General features: G+C 45.8%; 1 pseudogene; it reads right to left on the reverse strand.

Annotated features, from left to right (window-relative positions):
- Positions 1-6,006: 6,006 nt before the first annotated feature.
- Positions 6,007-6,676, reverse strand: LOC6595569 (annotated as a pseudogene).
- Positions 6,677-7,804: the final 1,128 nt, after the last annotated feature.

Consider the following 7,804-nt stretch of genomic DNA (forward strand, 5'->3'; position numbering starts at 1 on the left):
ATGCTGAAATTCTTAAATACATTCTCGTAGTGTTTTTGGTACATTAATGCTTTAAAAAAGCTTGCAATCTGTTTTCTGTAATGATTAGATCTTTTTATTTATTCTTCAAGCTTGATATTATATGAACATATGTATGTATATTGAAATTCTCTTTTGGCAAGCCAAAACAACAAAATCATCAATCGATATGGGGAAAACAAACCTCTCAGCTAGTGAGCTCACGGATTTTTGTAAAAAGTTTTTTGGCGAAGAGCGGAGGAGGGGAGGTACTTCAAAAAATAACTTGCCAATAAATGTCAAAAAATATAAAATGGCAATAAAACAGGGCTGTCAAAGACAAAAGTTGTAATGACAGCAAGGAGGAGGCGCACAAAGACATTAACATGTGGCACACATTTTCATTGACCGCCAAACGCAGGAAACGAAAGTCAAAGACCAGAAACAACAGTCGGATACAAAGGACTTTATTTCAATTGAGATTTGGTGGTAAGGAAGGCCCAGAAGAGGACTGCAAAAGTGGGGGACCGTGGGAGGCTAAGAAATGGCAGCCAATACATTAAGTACTTTCTGGACTAACTTATCCCCGACCCAACCCCCAACCCCCAGCCAATAGTCACCCTAATAATGTCATTGGCAACTACAAACAAAAAGAACAATGAAGAGAACTTATCCCCCTGGCAAATGTCAGTAGATCAATAAGGATAATGAATTTTCTGAGATTTTGTTCTGGTTTTTATCCTGGTTTTTGTCCAAATGAAATGAAATCGAAACTTTGGCTTTTTTCTATAATTTTTTAAGCCCAGCTGTTGGGTGTTTTTGCAGGATGAAGGAGCCAAGGCCATTGCAGAGATTCGTCGCAATTATATTTCCAACTGGCTTAACAATTCATTAAAAATCCATATAAATAATCAGCTACGCATATGCCGACTTGGCTGTTCCTCCGAAGCATCTCCTGTGTGCTTCCATCCGGTTAGCGGGGATTCTGCAGGACCGGAATGCGTTGGTTGCAGAACGCCCACCACAGGCCGAATGTGCCCATCATTGTTATCCAGGACAAGATAAGAGCGACTTGGAAGACGCTTACCAGGCCCGACATGATCATCTCGATTTCCAGGTGTTTGGAGTACTGGCACGTGTATGAGTTGAACCGGTTCTTGCACATATGCTGGCCCGGCTGAAACATCTGGGTGGCAAGGCCTAGGCCAAGTTGCATTCCTGCTCCCACTGCCTGCAGCAGCAGGGAGGTCGAGGTGGCCACACGCACTGAGTATAAAAAGCTTTCATCCATAAAACACATGACGGAAGAAACTCCAGAGAGGATGGCCATTCCCATACGCACGAATTTGGGGAGATAATTGCATTGATAGAGGATGTCCTGGGCCGTTGAACCTACCATGGAGAAGAAGTGACCGAAGCCGTACAGTGTGAGACCGATAAAGAAGCCCGTGAAGGCCGAGAAGCCGATCCCGAACAGCGAGTTCTTAAGGCCCAGCCAACAGAACTTTCGGTCCCCATTTACCGACCCAACAATGGCCGATATGACGGGTCCGTTTAGCGGCGAGAACATCCCGGCTAAGATCAAGAGCGCAATGTTGGGCTGTAGCAGATACAAACACCAGAGGAAGGCACCGGCCAACAACTTTTCGTAGTCGTTGTAGGTCATGGATGCACAGATTTGAATCACGAACACCATGAACACTGAGTCGTCGTGTGCTGCCTCTGGTCGGCCTCTGTGTTCGGGGAAATTGACCCTGTTCCAGGCAACAAGATAAGCGACTCGAGGAGGCGTTTGTTGGCGCCTATGTCGATGTTCTGGGCGCCTATTTCTAGGAGCATCAACATTTGCTGGAGTCGCTGGAGCACCAGCCGCTTGTGGCACTTGCTCTTCTGCAATCACCTGGACAGTCTGCTCCGCTGCTAAAGGATGCTGCTCTTGCTCTGGCACCGGTGCCTGATTCTGCGCGATCATCCCAGTCGATGGCATCCTTAAATCAATTTAGAATATTTATTTATTGGAATGTTCTGCTTTACTTTTCGGCTCGACTGATCACAATGATTTTTTCAGTCTTGAATAGTGTGAGAGCACAACTGATTCGTCAGAGGTTCCTTGGATCCAATCATTTCTAATGGCAATCTTAAAGATTTATCGAACAGGTTTTATTGCGACATGCGTCTATTTTATTTTTTTTAAGGAGTTTTGATACTTCATGATCCATCTTCCTGTTAAGGGAACACTAACTCCATTCACTTCGATTTTACGTATCTTCGAAAAGCAGACACATATATTTCAAGAGAGCAGCCACCTGTTATGGAAGAGAGCAACGCATGACGTTCGCTTCGCTCTGGTCGGATCGTAAGAGTGCAGCGCGATCGTTTCGTCAAGTTCAACGAAAGCAAAAGTGAACTGCGCAACCAGAGACAAGATACCCATAGATTCGTTCAAATGGTTTGGTGCTCGAATAAGCTAAGGGGCGTTAGAGATTCAAACGTGAACGGATTTGCAGCGAAAATAAAATATTTGGATTGGGCAATTGAAATGCGGAAATGCTGAAAGATTTATTTGGCTGATGATTCTACAGCGGCTGATGAGGTTTCACAACGATTTTCTCAGCCCAGAAAATAGTTTGCAGCGTCATTTCTGTTGTTGCTAGTTGGACTGAACATGCATACATATCTACATCCATCTGGTACATACATACATACATATGTATGTCTATATACATAATTACCGGTTATTGTACGCTGAAGCTGCGTCGACCTTACGCACAAAATGCGTGTTGTGTTAACACCAGAGTTTCAGGCCAAAAGCCCACATAAAACCAACAGATTTCAAGCCTCGCGCACAGATACACACTCATACTCGCACACACGCCTGGCAACACAAATGTTTGAACAAAAAATGTATTTCTGGTTTGGTTTGGAGTTTAGTCTCTCTAGGCCTAGACTTGGGCCGCCGGCCTGCGCCGGAGCTTGGGACAGAAGAAACCGCACGCAGAATTTTATGCGTTTGGCAAAGGTTTTCGATTTCGGTGTCGCCTCTTACTGATTCTCTCTCTCTACCACTTCGTCATTCGCCGTTCGCTTTTGCGCTTCATATTCGTAGTTCATGACAGAGTTGAGTCTCTGTTTGTTTGTGGAGTTCGGCTTGGCGTCTAAAGAGGTGCGCTACTTAAAGAATTATATTTGATTGGTTTCATCTGATATTAATCGATGCATAAACATACATATGTACATTCATTCATTCAGCTTGTAGTTACACCGTATCGGACACTATTTATCAAATATCATTCTAAACGTCGAATCAATGATCGAATATTGATCTTTTTCGGACACTCAGCAATCGATATTAGTTTTGGTTTTGGAAGCGCATTCAGTCAGCCCGCGTGACCGGACCGGGGTCCCCAGGGGGCAATCCAAAAAGCTTCGGCAACGCATAATTTCGGTTGGTTTTTTTTCGGTTGCCTTCAAGTGCCATGCGCCTATGTCTAGATCTATGACTGTGACTATGCCTATATGTGTGTGTGTGTGTGTGTGTGTGTATGTGTTTGTATCCGTGTGATTCTCTCTATCTCTAAGCGATTGAGTGCCCATGTATGAGTGTATGGTCGTGTGCGTAACGCATTTTTGCCCCTATCTCTGTCTCTATCTCTGCTGCGCCTCGCTCTAACGCATTTATTCAACAAAAGCTTCCACAGAGAGGCACTAAAATTCATGAAAAAAAAATTAACGAATCTTTAAATAACAAAAAAAGCAACAACAAAAACCACACTCAACCCAACTCAAGGTTATGTTCAGGGCTACACGCATCGCATCGACAAATGAATTTCAGTCGCTTTTTTCCTCGGATTTTTCGTCAGTGCGTTTGACGTTTTTGTTAGTTTTGTAGCTGTACTGTACGCATATTTCTTTCTATTTTTCTTGTATATATGTACATACATACAGTCATATTTACATATGCATGTGTGTATTTGTATGCATGTATATTTTTGTTGGATTCTTTTTTTGTGTAGTTTTTGCAGCTGCTAATCAAAATGGTTAATGCTCTTGGCCCTTGTCGCTGTCGCTGGGGCTGTAATTTATAAATGCCTCAAAAGAGCAATGGGGGCTGGGTTTTGGGAGGGGGGCTTCCCAAACGATACGCATTATTTACGCAACTGATTCGTATTTGCACTGCAAACTATGGAGTACATTCGGTCTGGCATTTGCTTTTTCAGTGCGATTGTTGGATAAAGAGATATGTATGTACATATATAAATGTATTGAAGCTAACAAATTTACATACATACATATGTACATTGTAGACTTATTTAATTATAAATCTTCACATTTATGCCTATTGCCAAGTCGATTCCAATTATTATCGCAATTAATACGAGCATGTACATATGTTATTTTTTAACTAAATTTCAATTTCTATTTCTTCTAATTATATGAAAAATATTGATAGGGACAGCAAATATAGAAGTGTTCATGTATAGTCTAGAACTGATTAAAATTCTAACAAATGTTTCGATTAATTTGTTATAATAGCTCAGCAATAGTCTTGGAATAGAGTGGAATTTAATATGGAACTTGCATTGGAATATGCTACTTGCATTCCCCAAGGAATGCATAATCTAGTGCTTTATTACTCCAACCTATACTATATAAACTATATAGATAGTTTCCAATATTCGTACAACCCAAATGACAGCAATTCGAATTTGTATACCTTATCCCGCTATTAATTGAATATTTTATCAAGCAGTTAAGCCAATCATAGCCATCCCAAGACCCTCTCACCCGATTGACGCCCTTCCTCAATCATAAATTTAGAGCCCAATCATCGTGTAATGAAATGCACAACAAACCATCAAATTAAATCAAACAATGGCTTCGGTTAATCGAATGGCGCATTAAGATAAATGTGGATACCGATATCGATGCCGATGCCGATTTTCCCAGGGCAAACTCACGTGTACACCGACATTCCAACGGTTGTTCGTTCGGTGGCCATGCACCGCTCTAGAGGTCAAGTCGAAGACCGAACTGAAAACTGAAAAGCCGAACCGAGACCGAGACCGAGACCGAGACCATCAAGAAAACCATCGAATGATAACCTTGAAAACAGCCGACAGGTTACAGGTTTATGGCTCAATTTAAATATTTAAACAGATTAGAAGAGGCAGGGCATTGCTGGGGGCTGAGGGCTGCACGCTATTTGGCTAGAGCTATTTATTTGGTTAGAGATACATGCACACTTTCGAGGCGTGCCCCCGCCAGCTGTTGGCACTCTCAGGGAAATTATGAAAAAAATTGTTTTTTGATATATCTATTTATAATATTAAGTAATTTAAAGCGGAATATTTTAAGGAAATAAAAACATTCGGATCATGACACTCATAGATAGAGTTATGCTGGACACCAGCGTCGTCTCCTCTCAGCTCCTGTATGCTGCCGCAGTGTGGCCGAAGGTGGCGAGCTATATGCGAGGAGTCGAAGCAACGCACCGCTTATGTGCCATCAGGATCGCCTGCGCGTTTAGACCCATATCCGACGACGCAGCACTGGTCATCGCGGGACTAGTCCCAATAGCAGAGCAAGCGAGGGAAAGGGCCGAGATGTACGAGCTATCTCGCAGGGGCACCCAGGCACGAGACCGTCAGGAGGTGGCAGATGAAGTGGGATTCCTCGACTAAAGGACGCTGGACCCACCGGCTTATTCCGGATATCAAGCTGTGGTTGGAGAGGAAGCACGGACAGGTGGACTTCCACCTCACTCAGATGCTGAGCGGTCACGGATGCTTCAGGTCGTACCTGAAGCGGTTTGGACACAAAACGGAGGACTGGTCCTCCATCATGTGGTCGAGGTATCGTGGAGGACGCTCCCCACGTCTTCTTTGAATAAGTAAGGAGTAAGGAGGAACGGCTGTGCGAAGCAATGCTTTGCGGCCGTACCGCATAGCTACGCCCCATTACCCCACCAACAAACCACAGTCCCAGACCCTCACAACTAGTTGCTAACCTTATATAAGTACTAGTATTAAGCAGAGAGAGCAAAAAAAAAAGGGGAAAAGGTTGAATTTCGATTGGGGATTGGGGAATTGTGGAAAAATTGGGAGAATTATGAATACTTGGCCAAAATTTAACAATTTTTCAGTCCAATATCTCGACGCACAGACGCTTGAAGTCCTTGCCGGCGGCATTTAGCTCTTGGGGCGTGACCTCAATGTCCTCGAAGCTGGAGATGGTGGCCTTTGCACGATTGCTGGGCGAATGCGCTCTCTTGGGACTGGGCATCGCTGTGGGACTGATGGAGCTGCTCGTGTAGGTGTCCAGGGAGATGGGACGCATGCGCTTCAGCATCTCGCGACGCTTCTGCGTGAGGAATGTCGCCCCCGGCTGACGCACATGCTCGTTGGTGGCCTCCGCCTTGGTCACAATTCGTGGCGGCATCGACTGCGTCTTGATCACGGTAGTTGTGGACTTGAAGGTCTCCTGGACGCCAAAGTACTTGGCCGTCCACGCTGGGCGCTCGTATAGCACCCATCGAGGAGCTGGTGATTTCTGTGGTGTGTCGGCGATTGACGGGCTGTGCTGGCGACTGCTTCTCCTAAGACTGGGACTGGGACTGGGACTGGCCCTGGACCAGTAGCAAGATCTTCTTTCGCATCTCGACGATCTTCTGGAGGGCCATCTTTTGGGAACATTCAGGATGTGCGTGTCTTCAAGGACAAGGGTTTCGCATTCATTAAATTCGTGAATCTGGTCAAATGCTTCTGGGGAAAGGAGAATGGCGACGATAACTCAATGAACAACATGAATGCCGCTGCAGCGGCTTCGACGCCGTCTGCAACATCCGTGGAGCCGCTGCATCCAAGAACGTCTGCCGCCAGCAGCAGTGCAGTCTCAATCGGAGTCGCAGTCGCAGTCGCAGCTGCAGCTTCTAGCGCATTACGCACCCTTAGTTTACTTAGAATACCAGGTCCTTGCCAAAACCGAGCAACATAAGCCGCAGCAGCATCCGTCTTATCATCCTCTGCCAGTACCTAGCGATAAGAGCAACAGCAACAACATCCTGTCAACGAGCACTCTCAGGGAAATTATGAAAAAAATTGTTTTTTGATTTAGAGCGGAATATTTTAAGGAAATAAAAACATTCGGATCATGACACTCATAGATAGAGTTATGCTGGACACCAGCGTCGTCTCCTCTCAGCTCCTGTATGCTGCCGCAGTGTGGCCGAAGGTGGCGAGCTATATGCGAGGAGTCGAAGCAACGCACCGCTTATGTGCCATCAGGATCGCCTGCGCGTTTAGACCCATATCCGACGACGCAGCACTGGTCATCGCGGGACTAGTCCCAATAGCAGAGCAAGCGAGGGAAAGGGCCGAGATGTACGAGCTATCTCGCAGGGGCACCCAGGCACGAGACCGTCAGGAGGTGGCAGATGAAGTGGGATTCCTCGACTAAAGGACGCTGGACCCACCGGCTTATTCCGGATATCAAGCTGTGGTTGGAGAGGAAGCACGGACAGGTGGACTTCCACCTCACTCAGATGCTGAGCGGTCACGGATGCTTCAGGTCGTACCTGAAGCGGTTTGGACACAAAACGGAGGACTGGTCCTCCATCATGTGGTCGAGGTATCGTGGAGGACGCTCACCACGTCTGCTTTGAATGCCACCGTTTCGAGCGCGAGAGGCGCCAGCTAGAGGATGGGCTAGCCACCAGCATTAGCGTCGGAGGGATCGTGCCGCTCATGGTAGCGAATCCCAAGGCGTGGGATGCCACCACTAGGTTCGCCGCCACTATAATGCGGGAGAG

The sequence above is a fragment of the Drosophila persimilis genome, unplaced genomic scaffold (assembly GCF_003286085.1).
Source record: "Drosophila persimilis strain 14011-0111.01,24,50 unplaced genomic scaffold, DperRS2 tig00000191-arrow-pilon, whole genome shotgun sequence".
Lineage (NCBI taxonomy): Eukaryota > Metazoa > Arthropoda > Insecta > Diptera > Drosophilidae > Drosophila > Drosophila persimilis.